The following is a 23047-nucleotide window of genomic DNA, read 5'->3' as shown; positions in this document are numbered from 1 at the left end:
TGAAGTGCTTGGTGTTGAGGTTCTGGACTTTTTAAGAGTCCAGAGGTGTCAGGGAAACAACACCCAAAGACCCCTGAGTTCCTTCCTGCCTTGGTGCACAAATAAACAGAGACGCGGGCTTCTCGATGGTGGCGTCAAAGACCAAGATTTATTTACTGCAGGGACACAGAAGTCATAGGAACCACACAGAGGCAGAATCTACGAGACTGTTCAAATTGCAAGAAGTGGGTTGCTCCTTAAATACACGAAATATGTCTTTAGGCAACATTACACAAATATTTCTCATGCCCAACCCGGTATCCCAAACAGACAATAAACAGACATCAAACAATAATTAGTCGTAGGTTTTCGGTATTCGATCAAGTCTCCTTGTCAGTTTTCCATTCTTTGCCCGATCCTCCCCATCATAAAAATCGTAACCTCCCCATTGTAAAAGCCCAGAAGGAGAGGAGCAGAGCCAGGTGCAAGGGATAGAAAAGTAGGATAAGAGGTGTTTATGGATCATAAACGGGCATGGCTACCGTATTCGGCCTCTCAATCAGGACAATGGACACGAGAACCAGTATAGCAGGATTGGCCTCAGGCAGGGGAGGCAGCTTGATTCTGCCTAGTCACGCAGCGTCAGCTTTCTCGGGGCTTGAGCTTACGTGTCCTTAACAAGGTGATTCTGCCGGGGTCATCGCTCGTCCATTGACTATGTGAAGGCAAGAAACAAAATGGATGCCGTATCTAAAATGGATGCCATGATTTAGCAACAGAATGCCCTATTTCTTAGTGAATTCATGCTCGTTGCGCAGCGAAAACACTGTCATGCATATAATGGATCATTTACGGTTCATTGGTACCAAAATCGTGTCAGTACTACGATACCGAATACACGGGTTCGGATCGCTACAGAACCTCAGACCGTCCTTTTGCCCTTACATAGGCAATAACTCACTCTATATCAGAGTCCATCTCTATGTTCATCAGGTCACTGATATGTTGCTGGAGCATTATTCTATCTCGTGGCGTATCTCCAAAAACAGGTGGTCTTCTTACGCATGTTGAAACACAAAGGCCACACAAGGCAGGACCACACTGAACAATGAGACAGCATGAGAATAAAAATACCAATGCAACACCAGTGACTATCAGAACCTTCCATCCCCATGCAGATAACAGACTCCAGAACCATCCCATTAGTGACCAGTTACCTTCCTCTACATGAATAGAGTCAGAGATTTTGTGTAACTTAGAAATGGCCTTATATACCGTTGGCGCATTATCTGGGATAAAAACACAGCAACTCGATTGGATCATCTTACATACCCCACCTCGATCTGCAAGTAATACATCAAGGACCATACGGTTCTGTAACGTCATGAGGCGATCCGCTTGAAGCTCAGCTGTCAGGTTACTAAGGGCACCCGCAGTTTCGGTAATAGTGGATTCAACTACCCGTGTTAGTTGACGTAAGTTTCTACTGTTGGCCATAGGCCCCCAGAACGGAAGGAAACCTTTGAAGAAGTCTCCTGCCTCTTGGCCAGCAGTATCTTCCTTATTGAAAACACCTCTCACAACTCTAGTTTTGTGATAATCCGGTGCAGCAGTGTATGTCGGGGGCAACAGTTGAGCGATATAACATGAGCCTGAAAAATCAGCAGGCAGCCATGTATATGCTCTGTCTTGGCAAACAAAATAGGTGCCCTTAGCAGCTAAAAATGCAGGGGAAGACTATGACGGGAAAACGTATGTTTCGGTACAGTCACTCTTCCCTAGTCGAGCTTTCGGATTCCTCCCATTTTCTTGCAAACAGACCTGACCTTGGTGGGGTACGACCCAGATCGGAGTCGAGCTTTTACGTTTGTTCTCACCCAAAGTAATGCCATATTCCGTAACATTCCAACCCATGTAAACTTGCAATTCATCCTTGGGAATAAACGGAGTGTTATTGACATCTCTAACCATGTCAGTAATTCCCTTTACCAAGGCTCTATTAGCGGAGTTATACCTAGTGGAACGCGGAGGTCGTGGGGGATAGGTCTCTAGGGCATAGGCGAACATGGTCTGAAATGCCCAGAATGATCCATTATAACTAAAAATTGCCTCTGTCTACCCTGGGAGTTCCCAAAATAAACAGAAGAAACCGACCTTGTGTCTGGTTCCCTGCAAGTTAAAACAAGGCACACGTTACGACCCTACGGTAACCCAGATGGCAAGGTGAGAGAACAACAAAAACAAAAAGGATAAAAATTATAGAGCGAACTTCCTGACTGAATGGAATGCGATAAGATCAAAACAGTTTTCAAATAGAAAGGTAATTATGCAATGTCATTGGTTCATAGAATGAGAACGTAGGTTATATCTGTATTTCCCGGGTCTTGTCTGATCTTGAAACAATTGTTCTATAGGTACAGTAATGTTCGAGTCCACAGGTGACGAATGTTCGCCTTGTATGACACTCTGTTCAGGGTTCGAAGGCACAGTTCCTGGTGGGGTATCAGAGTTCTGTGTTTCAGTTCGTTTGTCCGTTATGTACTCTGCATCACTGAAGGGAATGAGCCTAGGAACATCTTCTGTCTCGGATGCACCAAATCCCTGTCTAACCCAGTTGTCGTAGGGGAGTGGGAGAGGGACACGCTTCGTATGGCTAGCGTGCACCCAATTCTTCCTTCCAGCTAGGCGTACAGCAGTTCTCATTGCCAGGAGCACTTGGAACGGGCCCACGAATCTTGGTTGGAGGTTCCGGGTTCGTTCAAAATTCCGCACCACAACTTGATCACCGGGTTTCAATGTGTGGCCTGGACTCTCTGGCAGTTTAGGCAAGGATTCGAATACCTGTTGATGAATAAGGCTCAATTTAGCAGTCAGATCAAAAAGGTAATCAATCAACATTGGATATTCGATCTGTTTGAATTCCTTTGGCCTAGGGACTCCCCAAACATTAGCAGGACGACCGAACACAATCTCATATGGGCTAAGCCCTACTCGAGAGTGTACAGTCGCTCTGGTGGACAGTAAAGCTAAAGGCAGTGCGTCTGGCCACGATAGACCAGTGGAAGCTTGAATTTTAGCAAGTTTCAGCTTCAAGGTACCATTGTACCCTTCAACCAAACCTGCTGACTGTGGGTGATTCGCACTGTGGAATTTCTGGATGATTCCCAGACCCGCACACACACTCTTCATAACTTTCCCTACAAACTCACTTCCATTGTCCGACCAAACAATCCGTGGCATACCATATCTGGGGAAGTACTCTTTGAGGAGGATTTTGGCAGTGGACATAGCAGTGTTATCCTTTAATGGATATGCCTCAATCCATCTTGAAAAGGCACAGACTACCACTAGGACATATTTAAGATTGTTACACCTGTCCATGTGGATAAAATCCAACTGAATCACTTCAAAGGGACAAGAAGGGGGAGCAAAATGACCAGTTGGGGTTGGGGTTCCCTTGCCAGGATTATGCATCAGGCATATCATGCAATTTTTCACCACTCTTTCCGCACACTTAGTAATTCCATCATTCTTCCATACTGGAGCTAACAGTTTACAGATCCCTTTCAAACTAATGTGCGCCGCTCCATGCGCCATCGTGACTACCGCAAGTACATACGCATCAGGTAATATCCAACGCTGATGCTCAGACAAATCAACCCAACATCCACTTGAATCCATTTTACCCGTTTTCTCCCTCCATGCATTCTTCTCATTTTCAGTTGCTTCATTCTGGATTGCCTTCACACTTTCAATCGTATTCTCACACATCCCTGATTCAGCAATCCATCTTGCAGACGTTGCAACGTACATTCGGCTCATCATGTTCTTGGCCGTCTCTTTGGCGACCTCATCAGCAAATGCATTCCCACGGCCAACATCATCCGTAATCTTTCGATGTGCACTGCACTTCACAATCGCAACTTCATTCGGTAGGGTCAGAGATTCCAATAGATCGCTGACTAACTGTCCATGTTGGATCTTAGTCCCATGGGACGTGAGAAAACCTCTTTCTTTCCACAGACGTCCAAAGCTATGTGCTACGCCGAAGGCGTATTGGCTATCAGTAAACACATTCACTCTCTTTCCCTCAGCTAAAACACACGCTCTTGTTAGTGCAATTAATTCTGCAGCTTGGGCAGAATTCTGACTCACTCTTGCGGTCTCCACGATCGTACTCAAAGTCGTAACTGCATACGCGGCCGTCACATCACCATTCTGTAGTTTAAAACATGACCCATCGACGTACAAAGTGCCATCTGGATCTAGTAACGGAGTATCTTTTAAATCAATCCTACCTTTTGTCTCTTCCTCAGTTCTAAAACAACAATCATGAGGCTCTGAATCACTCGACTCTTGAGTAGTCAGCAACAGCGTTGCTGGATTCAATATGTTGCATCGCTTGATCTGAATGTGACTTGCCAAAAGTGTCAGCTCATAGCCTGATAGTCTAGCACTGGTGAGGTGCTGAGTTTTCGTTCGATTCATGAGTGTATCCACAGGATGTGGAACCATGACTACTAACATGTTGTTCATGACTAGTCCAGCAGACTGTCGACTAGACACTGCAGCTGCTGCTGTAGCTCTCAAACAACTTGGCAATGCTCTGGCTACCGGATCTAATGTGGATGAGAAATATGCACAAGGCCGCTGTTTGTCACCAAATTGTTGCGTTAATACACTCAATGCACAACCTTCTCTTTCATGGACATATAGTGTAAACGGCTTACTGTAGTCAGGAGTACCCAACACAGGAGCTGAACACAGCGCATCACGTAAGTCGGAGAAGCTCTGTTGACATTCATCAGACCATGGCAAAGGGCTCGGAACACCTTTTCCAGTCAGGGCTACCAATGGTTTTGCCATGAGAGAAAAATTTGGGATCCATTGCCTGCAGTATGACGTAATACCCCAAAACGCACGCACTTCTCTCTGTGTGCTTGGTACAGTCATCTGTGAAATTGCTTTGATTCTCTCTGGGGTCAACCTTCTTCCCTCCTTTGACAAAAGATGACCTAAGTAGGTCACTTCTTGGCAACAATATTGCAGTTTAGAAGGGGAAACCTTGTGATGTAAGTCGGACAAATGACGTAATAAAGAAATTGTAGCTGTTTTGCAAGTTTCTTTGTCATCGGCGGCCAGTAAAAGATCATCTACGTATTGAATCAGAGCAACACCAGGAGGAAGTACAAGAGCATCTAATTGACTTTTCAATGCTTGGCTGTAAATTGAAGGGCTCTCACAATAGCCTTGTGGAGCGCGCTTGAACCTGAAACTGCGACCTGCTAAGGAGAAACCAAAAATGTCTCTACTTTCCTCGGCTATCGGAATGCTGAAAAAGGCATTGTTCAAGTCGATCACTGTAAACCATGAGGCTGAGGCAGGAATCAACGTCAATAATGCAGTGATATCTGGTACCACAGGAAACTGCGGAATCACTATTTTGTTAACCTCTCTGAGGTCAATCACAAATCTGTAGATTGGAGGTTTGGAAGGGTCAGTGCGTTTTAAAATCGGCAGAACAGGACTATTGCAGACATTTCCTCTAGTTTCCTCTATCACATCTTTCTGTATTAAGTTTTTCACGATCAGTAAAAGTGCACGTTCACCTTCATTTGAAATCCGATACTGTGGGATTCGTGGGAATCTAACATTCGCTTTCAGACTTACCACATAAGGGGGAATTTCCAAAAGGCCTACATCGTTAGGACCAGTTGCCCAAAGAGTATCAGGGAGAGAACGCAGCTCCGGTGGGAGCTTATCCATTGACATGTACATTGGAGAAATGACTCTCTTGCCTAATGTGAGCTGCACTCCCGAAGGAGAACAGTACAGTGTCGCATGCAGGCGTTTCAACAGATCTAAACCAAGCAGATTCTCATTACAACCGGATGTTAGAATAAGGGGTGCTTCTAGTTCGCATGGCCCAACAGAGATTGACAAAGGACTAGAAACAGGATTGTGAACAGGGGCGCCTGAGAAACCTACTGAAGTGTTTGTTAAGCCAGACAAAGGTGCGCCAGGGAGTTTCGCATGTATAATTGAACTTTTTGCCGCACCAGTATCCAACAGAAACGGTTCGACCACGCCTGATGTAACTACTGCGACATAATGTCCACTCTGATCAACTGGAACTGATACTACTCCCTCTCTTTGCCTGTGGCTGTCCTAGTAATCACTTCTCTGAATCTCTTCATTATTTTCATAGTAATCCTCAACATGATACTGTGAAGATCTACCTAGTTGCGTAGGTTGTACATTTCGCTGATCGAAATAATTTGATGGGCGATCAACTTGTGGAGTCATTGTACCATGTCCTCTACCTCTAGGAGCTTGCATAAACCCACCATTTCCTCTCTGAGCTGGGACACCACTGGTCTGTGCGTGCAGTACTGGACACTCGTTCTTATAATGGCCCTCCTTTTTACAATAGGCACACTGATTCCATGCTAACTGTTGTCGAGGAAATCCATAATTAAATCTTTGGGACGTCCCTTGTTGGAATTGTGGCTGGTGCTGAAACTGGGGTCGCTGCTGTGAATCTGACTGATTCGAGCGAGGCGTATACGCTTATTGCAATAGTACTTTAGTCTTCAAATCTTTTGTCTTCTTTTCTGACTTTTCCTTCTCTTCTTTCTCTCTATTCTCGTAATACTGAGCAGTTGCAAGTATCTGTGCTGTCGTCGACACTGCCCATGCACTCTCAGAATCCTTTAACTTGTTACTAAGCTCAGGTAGTAAATTAAACACGAACTTGTCGACAAACAACCTCTGACCTCCCTCAGTACTCATATCTTGCCCACTGTGGTCTACGAAGGTCTCTTCAAATCTAGTGAAGAAGTCAGAGACGCTTTCGTCCTTCTTTTGCTTGCATGCTGATAGTTTATCCCAATTTACCCGTAACGCTGGCATCAGCGTTTATTAGGTTAATTATTCTGCCAGGTAAAGCAGCAATCAGAGGCTCAGGTTTAGCACCACCAACTTGTTGCGCGTCTGCCGCTATAATAGCTGGCCAATCACCTCCCAGGGCGACTGGGTGGTTCTCTTGCCGAATATTGGCCCATATAGGCTGTGGCACTACATTGCCAAATAGCATTTCAATGTCTGCCAAATTCATGACACACGCTTGAACTGTCTGCGTTAACTCTTTATAATAACCAGCAGGATTTTTACGCGGGTCCGGCAACGCTTGTTTTACTGCTAATACTTCGGCCCGCTTCCAAGGGATGTGTATCCACACTCTATGGAAATGTGCTGGAGCAGCTACAATATTATTAGCCGCATCAGCTTGAACTGCTTCGCGCCATATGGGTGGAACTTCCCTCATCGGATATTGACCTCGTCTTTTCCTAGTAATCGGTGAACCATCAGAGTCCCTTGGTGCTCGAAGAGGAGAATCATCCCTATAAGCTAAAATCGGTTCTATCGCTTCTCTTACTTCTGAACCTATCACCATTCCTGCGGCAAACTTTTGCTGAACATTTATCAAATCAGAGGGGACGGAATCTAAGTCATCATCATCCCATTCCTCACGCACAAGAGAACACATCACGTCAAAAACATAACGTTGAGTTGGTTCATTCCATTGCATAAAGGTATCTAACACTCTTCGTGCATCATACTTCGCGGCTTTCGACATCCACCTAAGAGCTGTCGAATCTAACATTTCTCGTTCCTGGGGACCAGGAAGCTGGCTACGTCTCTGTGTAGAGTCAGAAACGGGGGTCCCAATTAAAGACCTGTAGAGAGGAGTTAAGATATTAGTTACAGAGTCGGTTATTTTCCGACGAACAGAAAGCGGAGTCAGAATGTTTACAGGGTTCGGGAACAGGGCAGCTGGAGCAGATGAAATGGTAAGGGTGGGAGTAGCAGGTAAAGCAGTTTGCGAAACGACAGGCAAAGGCGGAATAGGCGACCCAGGAAGAGGGGGTGCCGAGGGAACATTAACCACAGGAAGGACAGGAGCTGGAATCAAAGGAAGTGGAGCAACTATTCCAGGCTGACCAGCAGCTGGCTGTACAACAGGTAGTAACTGTGGTGCTGTAATACCCTGTGCATACGGTGGAGGTGATCTCAACAGGTAAGACAACAGAGGATCCTTTTCATGGTCCTCTATCGGCTTAGCAGGACAAGATGGCAATACAGGGTAACATTTATCAATCGCCAAATTATGTTTTCTATTCGCCATCTCCATTGCTTTCTCAGTCTCGTTGACATGCAACTGCCTAGCAGACTCCATTAAAGTCAACCCTTTCTCTTTCTGTTCCTTCTTCGTCTTCCTAATTTCTCTCTGTTTGGCTTCTTTACGCCATACGCGAAAAGAATCGAACATTGCCGGCCGGGCTTTCTTTTTAAACAACTTCATTTCTAGATTGTCTAGAATTTCAATTTCAAAGCTACCATGCGGTGGCCAACTAAGGACACCATCTTTTCTGGTATAACGGACCCATACTTCATTATAAGCAATAGGACCTACACCATGTTTACAATAGAGCTCATATGTAGGAGTTCTAATCGGAGGAACCGAACATGAATCCTCCAACCGGGAATCCCCGTTGCAACTTAACCAGGACAGGAAACAATTACTACTGCTAGTCATTATAAACTAAGGACAAATTCCAACCAAAATGCGCGAAGAACTTAGGCCTACCAAATGAACCAATACCAAGACAAAGATTATCTTAACAAGAGCAACCAATGATAATCTACGAATTCAAAAACAAACGTATCCAGAGCAAAACAAGAGCAAAAAAGAACAACCAAACTGAGCGCAACCCACTTAATACTTAACTGAAATGTGGAAGACGTCACCAAGGAGAACCCGTCTACGTCTCGTCTACGTCTCGCCGTACTAAGGTCTGCACCTCGGGTCCAAGACAGGGCGACAGTCAGGGCAGCGGTCCTCTGTAGCCGTCTGGGAATGGGAACCCTCGTGGAAGAGATCGTCGGGCCACTTTTACGACATACAGGGATCGATGAAGCGGGGTACCTCCCTCCGGAATCTTCACACGAAGCTCCTCGAACTTTTCAGGCTTTGGACCGGTACCGGATGACGTCGCCCCACGTTGGGCGCCAATTTGAGGTTCTGGACTTTTTAAGAGTCCAGAGGTGTCAGGGAAACAACACCCAAAGACCCCTGAGTTCCTTCCTGCCTTGGTGCACAAATAAACAGAGAAGCGGGCTTCTCGATGGTGGCGTCAAAGACCAAGATTTATTTACTGCAGGGACACAGAAGTCATAGGAACCACACAGAGGCAGAATCTACGAGACTGTTCAAATTGCAAGAAGTGGGTTGCTCCTTAAATACACGAAATAGGCAACATTACACGAATATTTCTCATGCCCAACCCGGTATCCCAAACAGACAATAAACAGACATCAAACAATAATTAGTCGTAGGTTTTCGGTATTCGATCAAGTCTCCATGTCAGTTTTTCATTCTTTGCCCGATCCTCCCCATCATAAAAATCGTAACCTCCCCATTGTAAAAGCCCAGAAGGAGAGGAGCAGAGCCAGGTGCAAGGGATAGAAAAGTAGGATAAGAGGTGTTTATGGATCGTAAACGGGCATGGCTACCGTATTCGGCCTCTCAATCAGGACAATGGACACGAGAACCAGTATAGCAGGATTGGCCTCAGGCAGGGGAGGCAGCTTGATTCTGCTTAGTCACGCAGCGTCAGCTTTCTCGGGGCTTGAGCTTACGTGTCCTTAACAAGGTGATTCTGCCGGGGTCATCGCTCGTCCATTGACTATGTGAGGGCAAGAAACAAAATGGATGCCGTATCTAAAATGGATGCCATGATTTAGCAACAGAATGCCCTATTTCTCAGTGAATTCATGCTCGTTGCGCAGCGAAAACACTGTCATGCATATAATGGATCATTTACGGTTCATTGGTACCAAAATCGTGTCAGTACTACGATACCGAATACACGGGTTCGGATCGCTACAGAACCTCAGTGTGGCTCATCCCAATGCACAGAAAGTGCTGTGCCCGGATTGCTTGGCCTCGACCTGGATCATCGTGCACCCATCGAGGCCTCTCATCCTGTCAAGAGGCTCCCCTGTGTTACTCCCCATTCACCGGTTTTTCCCTTGTTGATCCTCATCACGGCGGACCAACTTCCTCTCCACACCTGGCCCCTCCTGAAGACAGCTTGGCGCCCAGTAGTAGCGAGAAAGATAGACTGGGTTGAAGAAAAGCTTCTTAGACAGTTCGGAAGCGGGTCAAGAGACTGCGTGACTCCTTTGTGTTTTGAGACCTGTGGGTGAACTTCCCGAGTGGCTGCAAATCTATCCCTTGTTTACATATACCTCCTAATTAAAACTGTATTCCCACCTTCTTCCCAAGGACCCAGACAGTGTGACTTTGGCTGCGTGTGGCCTAGTGTCCGGGGGGCTAGGTAGGTTATCTTCCATCCGGGAGTATAGGACAATGGGGGGGTGAACTTGAGGGTGGAGGGAGGCATGGGCCACGGAGCCTGCAGAGGGTGAATCATTGATCCGCTGGGTAACAGTGGCACCGCATTAGGTTTCTGAGTTCGTATGTGTGTGTAAGAGCATGCTGTACGGCCTGGCTGATGCCTGTTGCACCGCGTAGTGGTGCGGAATGAGTGAATGTGTGTGAGTGATCGTGTGTGGACCGCCTGTGATTCACAACACTGGCCGGCGGTGCCGCATTATATGTTGATTGTTGCCAAATGCACAATACCTTTTGACATTGGGCTTTCCACGTGGCTCTGGCTCGCAGTGCTGCTATAAAGTGTTCTATTTTCCTGCATGTGTATAATTTTGATATCGTGCACCACATAAGGGTGTTCTCTCTCAATTTGGGGAGAGAGTTAGATTAGGAATTGTACAGTGTACATAAATAGTAATATCATAACAATATGAGTGGTCATACTGCTAGTGATATTTCCTAATGTGTTTTATGCCCAAAAGTATATGATGGTCATTTTATAATGATTGAATAGGTGTTAAATATAAACATTTTTTCTCGTTTGTGATGCTAAGTGTATTTATCGCAAGTGGCTGCTGTGCCTTTGCTTTACACATTGCCTCTGTAGTGAGCCTGACTGCTCAGAGCCAAGCTACCCAAGGGTGAGCAGGGGTTATACAGTGAATGTAATCACCTCCTCTTGACATGAGCAGTAGTTTTGCCTGGCTGGGGTCATTCCTTTAGCCAACCAGACACTGCTGGTTCCAACAGACTCACACACAGCTCTGCCAAAGCACCTGATGTGCTGCTCATCTTCTGTTCCAGCGAAGAGACCCTCACACAAGTCTGCTGATGAACCTCATGTCAGAAGTGCCGCTTATCTTCAGTGTCAGCAATGAGATTCTCATGCAGCTCTGCTGAAGCTTGAGTAACTAAAGAGAATGCCAATGCTGATCACTATTTAACAAAATCAATAGGCCGCGGAAGAAAAGTCAAACAACCACGTCTGTACTAATTAATAGTATTTATTCAAGCCATATCTTTTTTATTGTTCAAATAAAACATGTATGAATTTTTTTTTTCAATTAGACGAACAATTAAGCACCACATAAAAGAACTTTTTTACAAAAAAACACTTATGGCACACAATTGAGCACGATACCTAAACTGCCAATGTGGCAGATGCACTAATTCATAAACACATTCAAACACCACTCCTCATTCATCAAGACACACACTCGTTCAAAACAATATGCCTTTGGTTACAGATTACATCAATTTGAATAAACCAAAGGACTCTCCAAACAAGGTAAACTGTTAATCAGGACCGTTTAGATGTGCATATAACCTATTCATTAGACAATCATTTGGCAGAATCAACTAAGAATGCACCAACACGAACTAATTACACCAATGTTTGGAAAACAACGGAAAAAAGGTCTACGCGTTTCGAACCCCGTTTTGTTTGACTGGTGGGGTTCTCCTCAGGACCACAACACTAAAAAGTAAAGGAGAAAGGAGAATTGAAACTAGAGATAAATCTACAATGCCTGAGAGTGCAACAGTGTTACCCGCCGCCTAGATATAACACATCTTACCGAAGTGGCAGCCCACTTATGAATGCCCTTTCAGTGTTCATAGGTGAGTCAAACTAAAACAAAAAAGAAGTGAAAAAAAGAATTCAGTCACTATGATAGACGGAAAATGAAAGAACCGTCAAGGAATAACTTCTCGTTCACTTACTGGTAAATGAATTCCGGAATGGACAAATGGAAAAAACTGTCTTAGAAAAATCAAGTCATCACACGTAGTTAGGTGGGAGCGAAACGCTCTGCACTGTAAGAAAGAACGAAGGGAATCTTAAGTTTAACGAAAGAAAGCGACCCTGATTACAGTCAAAAGTTATCGGGGAGGAGAGAAAGGGCATACCTTGGGGGTGCTTCTACTACGCCCGTTCAGAACCGAGGATCTCTCGGCTTCCTGGAAGATATTTTTAGCCAGGGCCGACGAATCTAGAAACAAACGATGTAACGTCAGTCAAAACATAGTCGCATGGATGTTGACCTACCAGAGAAAAGAGGAAGCGGACCGGTGTCTCGTCCAAATTTCAATTACCTAATTCGTAGCGGTAAACACGTATCTTCCCACAAAGCAAGAGTCAATTGCTTGTGGACCAGCACTTCCGTATTGGGTCTAAATGGGATCCTGGGAAAGAGCCGGAATTCTGGGAAATGTAGTTTAGTGGTCCGGAAGGGACGATCTAGCTACAGTGGAACGGCTTGGACTACTGCCAAAGAGTGAATCTAAAATACGCGGACCATATTAGTTGATTGACCATGCGTTGAAGATGTTAAGAAATTCTACTGGAGAAAATTAGAGGAATATTTGATAAAGTAGAACTACCCTATGTAAGCTGTTCGTGTTACAAGTGTGGAAAGGATTGAGGTCGGATGACTGCCGACCTTACAGTCTGCAAATTTCTGATAATTCGTTGAGTCCAGTTATTGCAGTGTCGAATTTTACAATTAACATTACTTCCCGTTGTGAGAGCTTTAGCTCCATGTCGCCTCCTCGAGGATCACGTTCCACTTTAGAGATGACAGTCCAGCGGAGGTCTTTTTCCAAATGCATCATTTTGCTCCAATGATTAACAAGTGGTGCAGTCTCGACGTTTTTCCTGATCCGGGACTTATGTTGCGTTATTCTCTGTCGGACCTCCTGATTGGTTTTTCCGATGTATAACATAGGGCAGGGACAGATTATTCCATAAATCACATATTTAGTCTTGCAATTCGAAAAAGTGTCATGTTTCCAATGGATCCCTTTATGTGAGAACAAAGAACCTCCGATCGTTTGGTCGCAGCACGAGCAAGTCCCACATTTGTGGTGTCCTTTTATGGATGTTAAGCCCATCATTTGTCTTAATGTCGGTTCCATATCTTTTTTAGAAGTTGCCCTGACTATATGGTTGGCCACATTTCTTTCTCTCTTAAAGGCAAACAAGGGGGAAGTCTCAAAAGTTGGATCCATGTTTTGAATAAGATGCCAGTTCTGGTGAATCACTTTTTTTAGTTGGTTAGAGTTGGGACAAAAGGTAGTCACAAATACTTGGCGTCCTGTAGAAGATTTCTCTTTTTTGTTCAGCAGTGTTTCCCTGGGGGTCCACCAAGCTCTCTTCATAGCTGTTTTTACCATTTCTTTTGGGTAACCCCGATCCCGTAGTTTTTCCACGAGATTATTAGCATGAATATTGTAATCATCCTTAAAAAAGCAATTCCGTCGTATTCTTAAAAACTGTCCGTACGGTGAGTTCTCTTTTAAACTTCTAGGGTGATTGCTTGAAAATAAAAGAGCTTTGTTCCTATCCGTTGGTTTGGTATATAGTGTAGTCACTAAGCGTCCTTCAGTTGGGAAGACTTCTACGTCTAGGAACGGTATAGTGATCAGCATTGGCATTCTCTTTAGTTACTCATGTTTATCGGCTCAGCCTTGCTGATTTGAGCCACACCCATTTTTGTTCCTAGCTCTGCTGAAGCAGCACCTACGTGATGTGCCGCTCATCTTCTGGTCCTGTCCTGTTCTGAGGGCCTCACACAGCCCCGGTCATGCACATCATGTGTGATGTTCTGCACATCTTCTGTTCCAGCACTGAGACTCACACAACTCTGCTGATGAGTCGCTCATCTTCTGTTCCAGCACTGAGACTTTCACATAGCTCTGCTGATGCACCTCATGTATCACGTGAGGCACATTTTCTGTTCCAGTGAAGAGATTCTCACACAACTACGCCAATGCACCTTTTGTGTGATGTGCCGTTTATCTTCTGTTTCAGAGATGAGACTCACACAGCTCTTTTGATGCACCTCGTGTGATGTGCAGCACATCTTCTGCAAAAGCAGTGAGACTTCCACAGCTCCACCAATGCACAATATGTCTGATGTGCAGAACATCTTCAAGTCCAACATCGAGACCTTCACACACCTCCGATGCATCTCACATGTGATGTGCTGCTTATCTTCTGTTACAGTGCTGAGACTCTCACAAAGCATTTCTAATGTTCATCTTACAAGATGTGCAGCACATCTTTAGTTACAGCCCTGAGATTCACAAAGTTCTGCCGATGCACTTTGTGTGATGTGCCACTTATTTTCTGTTCCAGTGCTGAGACTCCCACACTGCTCCACTGATGCTCTTCATATGTGATGTACCGCTGATCTTCTGTTCCAGCGCTGAGACTCTCACACAGCTCTGTCAATGCACCTTGTGTGATGTGCAGCTCATCTTCTGTTTCAGCACTGAGACACACACAGCTCCACTGATGCACCTTGTGTGATGTGTTGCTCATATTTTATTCCAGCACTGAGACTCGGACAACTCCATCTCATGGGTGATGTATACCTCATCTTCTAATCCAGCGAGGAGTCTCCCACACAGCTCTGCTGATGACCTCCATGCGCTGCTCATCTTCTGTTCCATCTCAGAAACTCACACCGCTCCACCAATGCACCTCATGTGTGATGTGCCTCTCTTGTTCTGTTTCAGCGCTGACACCCAAAAAGCTCTGCTTATACACCTCTTATGTGAAATGCTGCACAGCTTTTCTAGCTCTGAGACTCACACCACTCTGCGGATTTGAAGGACATCTGTGGCATCACTGAGATTCCTAAATTGCTCTACTGATGCTACTCATATCTTATGTGCTGCTCATCTTCCTATCCAGCCTTAAGGCTCTCACAAAGCTCCGCTCATGCACATCATGTGTGATGTGTGTGAGAAGGTGGCCTGATATATACTATCCACTAGTTCTAGTGGGCACCTTGTATCAGTCCAAACAACCCCTTATGGTGATAGGTTAAAGACAACCTTATGAAAGCTATCCTAGTGGTAGCTATGCAGAGCAGCCTTCAGGCTAAGTCTTGAAGGAATGTAAAGCAGCTTGTTTTACCAGTCTATAATTTCTTGAATGATCATATGAAAAGACAACCACACTAGGTATATATTTAAAATATATGTATTTAAGATAACACACACCCCTCTAGTCTCTTTATGAGGCTGGAGTTCGAAGTACTTTAGTTACAAGTGTTTAAGCATCAGTAAAAGCACAAATAGACATTTGGGCCCTAGGGGCGTACCGAACCATATACTAAAAAAGTGGTATAAGAACCACGACTGAAATAGGCAGTATGCCTATTGCCTCTAGAATCGCAGGGACCCCAAGGAACCACCCAAGGTAGTGATACAGGGGACCCACGGGAGCCGTATGCAGTATGAAAATACAACCGCGGGTTCCTATTATCTTCTATGGGGAATGTTGCGGTTGGAATTTTAAAGATTAGGGACACTTCTAATCGAGTCAGGACCAAACCCTTTTGGACTTACAGTTCTAGGGCTAGCACCCACAAGTGTACCGGAGTACTCGAGTTACCTCCCCCAGGGAAGCCGGGTGCATAGGTGTCTTTTGGTGACGAGTCACGTTGTCGATTCCAATGGAAGCCTGCAAAGAACCACTGCTGCGGTGAAGAGGAGAAGTGTCCGGAGAGATCCAATCCTGGATCTAGGATGTAAGGAACCTGAAAGCAGAGGGGACAGAGTCTGGGTCACTTGCCAGTGATCTAGGGCACGATGCACCAATGCCCACAGATGACGGGTGCTTTAGGTGTGTTGATGGGTGTCTTGACTCTTCAGCCACAAGGTCCAGGAGGCGTCGACGAAGTCCACGAGCCGGATTCGAGCTGCCCCACAAAGTCTGTCGAGTACTGCGTTGGTGGCGACAAGAAAGGACCCAACAAGCCTTGGCAACGGCAAGTCACAGGAATGCAGAGAAAGGACTGCGGTGCAGACCAGCAAGATCTGATGGACTCACCCAGCGAGGGTAAGTAAGGGCAAGTCTGGAGCAACCAGAAAATCCCAAGCAGAAGTGGAGTTGCCTTTGTGGGGACCTGCTAGCCAATGGGCTAGTGATCGCGAAGGAGCCTCAAGCGGTCGCACTTAAAGCTGGCCCACGGGTCACTCGTGGAGTGAAGGCCAACAATCTTCAGTGCAGGAGATGCTCAAGGATGGGGCTACTCGGGAGCCCAAAGCACAAGTTCGAGGATGACCAGGAAGGTAGTGTTGCTGCAAAAGTTCACGGTGTCCAGGGGGTCACGGTTCCACGTAACCCACGATAGCCACGGCCCTCAGCTTTACTGTGGACTCAGGGTAGTCTCGGGGAAGTCTGGAAATCTACCCATGGGGATGCAGAGACTTCGACGTCCGGCGGGAGCTTCAGAATTGCAGACCGGTCAGTTGCTTCTTTGGTGCCTACAAAACAGTGGAGTCACTCCTTGACCCCAAAGGAGCTTTCTTCCATCTTCTAGTCGTGATAGAAAGTCGAAGGGCCAGGATATATGTTTCAGAGGTTCGTCCATGGTGATCTAAAGTCCTAGGGACTGGATTCCTATACTTATAATAAGTTTAGGAGATGGACTAACTCTAAGGCTCCACCTATGGGTGGGCCTGGGGTGGGGGTGGTTACACCCCTTCCCTTTGTCCAGTTTCGTGCCAGAGCAGGGGCTGAGTGCCCCTGCAACTGGTTTGAACTGGGTTATGCACAGGGACACCTTGTGTGCCCCAGGCAGTGTCTCAGAAACATTCTCTGAATGCACCCACCGTGCCCCAATACACATCAGCCTGTCTGGGGAGGTGGTTACACCTCCCTGTGACAGGAAACCTATTGTCCAGGCCTCCCCTGCCGGAGTTTCCCCCAGCAGCAGGAGGCCAGACCCGTGTCTGTGGCAGTGGCATCCATTTTGTGATGCCAGGGCTTTGGAAAGTTTTAACCGGGTTTAGCCAGTGTGAACATGTCTCTCCCTCTAGAAGGGTGGAATGCTACCCCCGCCGCCAGAACTGGTGGGGGGGTAGTATTCCAAACACGACATGTTTTAATGCAGCCATCCCAAAATTAGCATTTACCGCGAGGTTATAATGCACTTAAGAGTATATGGTATGGCTGTATCACAGAACAGCCATAAGGAAGTATTTCCGAATGCTGCAGAGGGGCTCAGCTCATGCTTGGGCACCCTCTCACATAAAACCAAGCCCTCTGCCTTCAGTATTGTCAAGGCCTGCCATAGGAGTGGCTTATAGGTTTATATGTGTCTGTATAAGGTAGTGATATAGGTAACCTATACCACAGTAAGGGGTGCAAGCAGACCCTTACCCAGGTTGCAGTAGCAGATCTGTGGTGTCATTTTGGAGTGCTTCCCAGGGGTGGCATAATACATGATGCAGCCCCTGGTAGGCCTCTGAGGTACCTATGCCCTAGGTACATAGTATACCATATACTAGGGGCTTATAAGGCACTCCAGAATCCAATTAGATATGTACCTAATGTACATGGAAACCATTTTAGAGAGGAAGCAGCTAGGCTGCGGTCCTGATTAGCAGGGCCACAGCCAGACTAAGGTCGAAAAACAGTGAAACATCCGCAAAAAGTGGGGGTACCCATGTGAAGCATATCCTACTCTCCTACACTAGGGGCTTATAAGGCACTCCAGAATCCAATTAGATATGTACCTAATGTACATGGAAACCATTTTAGAGAGGAAGCAGCTAGGCTGCGGTCCTGATTAGTAGGGCCACAGCCAGACTAAGGTCGAAAAACAGTGAAACACCAGCAAAAAGTGGGGGTACCCATGTGAAGCAGATCCTACTCTCCTACACAACCCCCCCCCAAACGCAAGGACATTAAACTAACCTTGACCAGTTGAGTCTTCATGTTCTAAGTGCCTAGAGAGTCCATCTGCATTGGCATGGTTACTCCAAGGTCTATGTTCCACTGTAAAGTTCATCCCCTGTAGGGAAATGGACCACCTAAGCAGTTTGGGATTTTCACCCTTCATTTGTTTTAGCCATAAGAGGGGCTTATGGTCTGTCTGAACATGGAGTGAGTACCAAACAAGTATGGTCTCAACTTCTTCAGAGCTCAAACCACAGCAAAGACCTCCCTCTCAATGGCTGACCAACGTTTCTCTCTAGGGGTCAGCCTTCTGCTTATGAAAGCTACTGGCTGATCCTGACCTTCTTCATTCAATTGTGACAGTACAGCCCCAACCCCCAATTCAGATGCATCAGTTTGAACAATGAACTTTTTGGAGTAGTCAGGACTCTGCAAAATGGGAGCAATACACATGGCCTGCTTCAGGTCATCGAATGCCTTTTGACAGCTAGCTGTCCACTGAACCTTTTTGGGCATTTTCTTAGAAGTTAAGTCATTCAAGGGTGTCACTATTGATCCATACCCTTTGACAAATCTCCTATAGTACCCAGTCAGGCCTACGAAGGCTCTCACCTGAGTCTGGGTAGTTGGAGCAGTCCATTCCATTATGGTCTGGATCTTGCTCTGCAATGGTTGAAGCTGGCGTCCACCTACAAGGTGGCCCAGGTACAGAACCTGACTCTGCCCTATCTGGCACTTAGTAGCCTTGATAGTTAGGCCTGCTTTTTGCAGGGCCTCCAAAACATTCCTTAAGTGGACCAGGTGATCCTCCCAGGTGGAGCTAAAGACAGCAATATCATCAAGATATGCTGCACTAAAGGCTTCCAGGCCTGTGAGAACTGTATTCACCAACCTTTGGAAAGTGGCAGGTGCATTCATCAAACCAAAGGGCATTAACACAAATTGATTGTGCCCACTGGGGGTAGAAAATGCTGTTTTTGGCTTTGGATCATCAGCTAGTATCATCTGCCAGTAGCAAGCTGTCAAGTCAAATGTGCTAAGGTACTTGGCTGAGGCCAAGGTATCTATAAGCTCATCTGCCCTTGGTATTGGGTGAGCATCAGTCCTAGTGACTGCATTGAGGCCTCTGTAGTCCACACAAAACCTCATCTCTCTTTTTCCACCACTGGTGTGAGGGTTTGGCACAAGGACCACTGGACTAGCCCAAGGGCTATCTGAGGGCTCAATCACACCCAGATCCAACATTTTCTGACTTCTGTCCTGATACAGTCCCTGACATGCTCAGGTTGCCTATAAATCTTATTTTTAATAGGCAGACTGTCTCCAGTGTCCACTTCATGAGTGCACCAGGTAGTCTGACTTGGAGTCAGTGAAAACATGTGTCTGAACTGATTGAGAACCTGTCTGCAATCAGTTTGCTGCTGGGCAGTGAGGCTGCCTGCCACGGCTACACCATCTACTGACCCATCATCAGGGTTCTATGAGAGGAGGTCAGGGAGTGGGTCACTCTCTTCCTCCTGTCCCTCAGCAGTTGCCATGAGCAAGCCCATGTCAGCCCTGTCCACATATGGCTTTAGCCTGTTGACATGGAGAACCCTATGGTGACTCCTAGGGGTTCCAAGGTCTACCAAGTAGGTAACCTCCCCTTTCTGTTCAACAATAGTGTGGGGTCCACTCCATTGTCCTGAAGAGCTGCTGGGGCCACAGGCTCCAACACCCACACTTTCTGTCCTGGATAGTAAACAGTCAGTACAGCCTTTTGGTCATGCCAGGCTTTTTGCAGTTCCTGGCTAGCCTCAAGGTTTTTGTTTGCCTTTTTCATATACTCAGCCATCCGGGAGCGGAGACCAAGTACATGGTCCACTATGTCTTGCTTTGGGGGCTTGAGAGGTAACTCCCATCCTTCCTTCACCAAACACAATGGACCCCTGACAGGGTGACCAAACAGAAGTTCAAAAGGGCTGTAACCAACCCCCTTCTGAGGCACCTCCCTGTATGCAAATAGAAGTTAGGGCAAGAGAAGGTCCCATTTTCGCCTAAGCTTCTCTGGGAGTCCTTTGATCATGCCCTTTAAGGTTTTGTTGAACCTTTCAACTAAACCATTGCATTATGGGTGATTGTTAGAAATGGGATTTCTGGTTGGCTAGGGCTTGCGCCAAAGCCAGGCAGAAACCACCACTCTAGTCAGGGCCAGGAAGTTACACGCCAAAGATAACCCCTGCTCACCCCCTTGGTAGCTTGGCACGAGCAGTCAGGCTTATCCCGGAGGCAATGTGTAAAGCGTTTGCGCGCGCACCCAGCAACAACACCCAAGGTCCACCACAAAAGAAACTCCACACAAGGTATTATATAAAAATAGCCTTTGTATTATACCAAAACACATTAGATAAAAACACACACTTTACAATGTGCCAACAGGCACGGGCAGAGTGTACAAGGGATTATATGTACAGGGGACAGGGCCACATGGACCACTGTCAGGAATTAGCACTTTTGGAAATTAGCACTTAGAACATTGGAATAATACTGTAGTACAAAATAGCAGATGTAGCACACAACCAGTAATTACTGGTAACCGGTAAGTACCACCTACGCAACCCTAACCACCTTAGGAAAATGTCACGCAGGGAACCAGGACCTCACTAGCACCACCTGTACTAGGAGAAAACAACCACCTAAGTATCACAATACCTGTAGGGGTAAACGCACATTACACATGATGCATCACATTCAGAGGTGTAGGGAAGGAAAACACATGATGCATAAAATACATTCAGCGGTGTAAAACAAGGCACATGACGCATAAAAACACATTCAGAGGTGCAGGGGAACACAATTGCGCAAGAACTCACATAAGCCACCACCTGCGGCAGTCCCTAGGCCAACAGGCCTTGTCGGGGCTAGGACACCCTGTGTCCAGCAAAGGCAGGGCGCGCCTGCGCAGACTGCGCAAACCAGGGCGCACAAGGCACAACCTACACGTTGCAGCTGCCCACTAAGTGCTGGGCAGCTGTGGAACTGAACTGGGGCACCACGGTGCCTTGAACACCAGTATCGCAGTCACGTGGGGCCTCTCTGGGATCTCTAATACAAACAGCGCGCCTTTTTTGGTGCCTCGGGGATCTAAGCAACAACCAAAGCCCCCTAGAGCCTCTGTGGCTCTGTAAACTAATGTGGGGCAAGGTGGGAGTGGCCCGCTGCCATCTGGGGCCACTCAAACACGGAAGAAATGCCCCTGTAACGTTGGAGCCCTCTAGGCTCGAGAACTAATGCCCCCGACGTTGGAGCGTCTAGCGCTCTAGATACTCATGCCCCCTTTGAGCCTCACGGGGCTCTGTGCTGGAGCCTCATGTTGGAGTCCCGCTCGGGGGACTCGGAAAGCAAATGCCCCCAACGTTGGAGCGGTCCGCTGCCCTGCGGGACCGCTCAGACTCTGCTTCCCTCAACCACAGCCCACCACGAGCTCCACTCACCGGCCTCTTTGCTGGAGGGGGGGGGGAGAACCTCCTCGGGTCTCTTGCAGCGGGGCGGTGGAGCTTCTCCTCGGGAGGCTCTGGCGGCAGTACGGCTTCCTCAGCGGCAGGGGCAGGCACCGACAATGTGCCTCGGCCCCCGCCTTCTCCTGCAGTCTTCTTTCGTCTTTAGGAGCGAGGGGTAGGCTCCCGTCTGCTTTCTCGCGGTGGCGGTCACAGGAGCGCGGGCCGGGTAGGCTCCCGTCCGCTTCCTGATTTGGAACGAGGCCCCGCCCACGTCCCAACGAGGACAGCCTGACTTCCTGTCCAAGCCCGGACCGCGGCGGTGATTCTAAACTTCGGCAATAAGAGGGGTAGGCTCCTTCGTTGATGTACGGCGGGGTGGGCACCCACCGGGAAATCAACAAATAAGCGGGGTAGGCACCCGCCAACAAGCGCAACAATGCGGGGTTGGGCACCCGCTCGGAATATTGCAAAATAGCAGGGAATCCCTACGTCGGCGTTCCCTCGCTAATAAGTGCAGCGCCGCGCTGCTGGCCGCAATTAAAGCGCTCCTAGCGCTATAAGTGAATGAAAAGCGCTTCCAGGCGCTTTAGGGGAATAATGAAGGCGCTCCCAGCGCTTAAAGGAGGATCCCAACAAAGTCCAGCAAAGTTCTTCCCTGCCTGCAGCAGGGCAGGGGTGGGGGGCAAGGCTGGACCCAGAGCCAGCTCACTGGGCCTCCAGGCAGGGAGGTAGTCCAAGTGGCGGTCGTCTGGTCCAGCAGCAGCAGCAGGCCCCCCTCAATTTAGGATCAGCAAGAGAACAAATTGTAAGGGGACACAGCCCCTTTTTATACAGCGAAACCCTTTGTCTCAAGGTGCAGGGAAGGGGCGAACCAGTTACAACTGGTTCCTGAGCACTTTTTGCTCAACCCCTCTCCCTATTCACTGGCAGGGCTAGGGTCATCAGTCTCATCACAGGGGGTGGAGCCAGCTTTGTGTAGGGAAAACCCAGCCCTATTCAGGACCCAGGTGTACTCCTCCCACCCATCTAGCTGCTGATCTCCCCATTCACCACTGGGTGACTCATCCTGACTCGGGGGATTCCCTAGCCCGTCACATGACCTCAACCAGCCAATCGCCAGACAAGGCACACATTTCATACTGCACACAGAAGTGCCCACTTCTAGAAGTGGCACTTCCACACTAGGTACATGCACGCCGCACACATCATCGCGCAGCATTTCATCACACGAGTCCGTACATACCAAACTCGCACCTGCACTCCCCACGCATCAGGAACTACCAGGGACCCATACATTCCCCATGCATTCCTATGGGAGGGCAGGCCTATCTCACCACATGCACTCAGAGTGTGCACGCACTTTACTCTGGGACACAGGGAAAGTGCGCAGAAACCAAAAATCACTAACACAAGTCACATTTAAAAAGCAAAAAG

General features: G+C 47.2%; 1 long non-coding RNA gene across 1 annotated transcript; it reads right to left on the bottom strand.

Moving 5' to 3' along the window:
- Nucleotides 1–11456: 11456 nt before the first annotated feature.
- LOC146789544 (uncharacterized) lies at nt 11457–12615 on the bottom strand. Its single transcript, XR_014969817.1, has 5 exons — nt 12533–12615; nt 12347–12429; nt 12161–12253; nt 12016–12068; nt 11457–11915 (listed from the first exon to the last, which is right to left on the bottom strand). It is a non-coding gene; the product is annotated as an uncharacterized LOC146789544 (long non-coding RNA).
- Between the last annotated feature and the right edge of the window lie 10432 nt (nt 12616–23047).

This window comes from Triturus cristatus, chromosome 10 (genome assembly GCF_964204655.1).
Source record: "Triturus cristatus chromosome 10, aTriCri1.1, whole genome shotgun sequence".
In the NCBI taxonomy this organism is placed as follows: Eukaryota; Metazoa; Chordata; class Amphibia; order Caudata; family Salamandridae; genus Triturus; species Triturus cristatus.
This window is presented reverse-complemented; position numbering and strand designations above follow the sequence as displayed.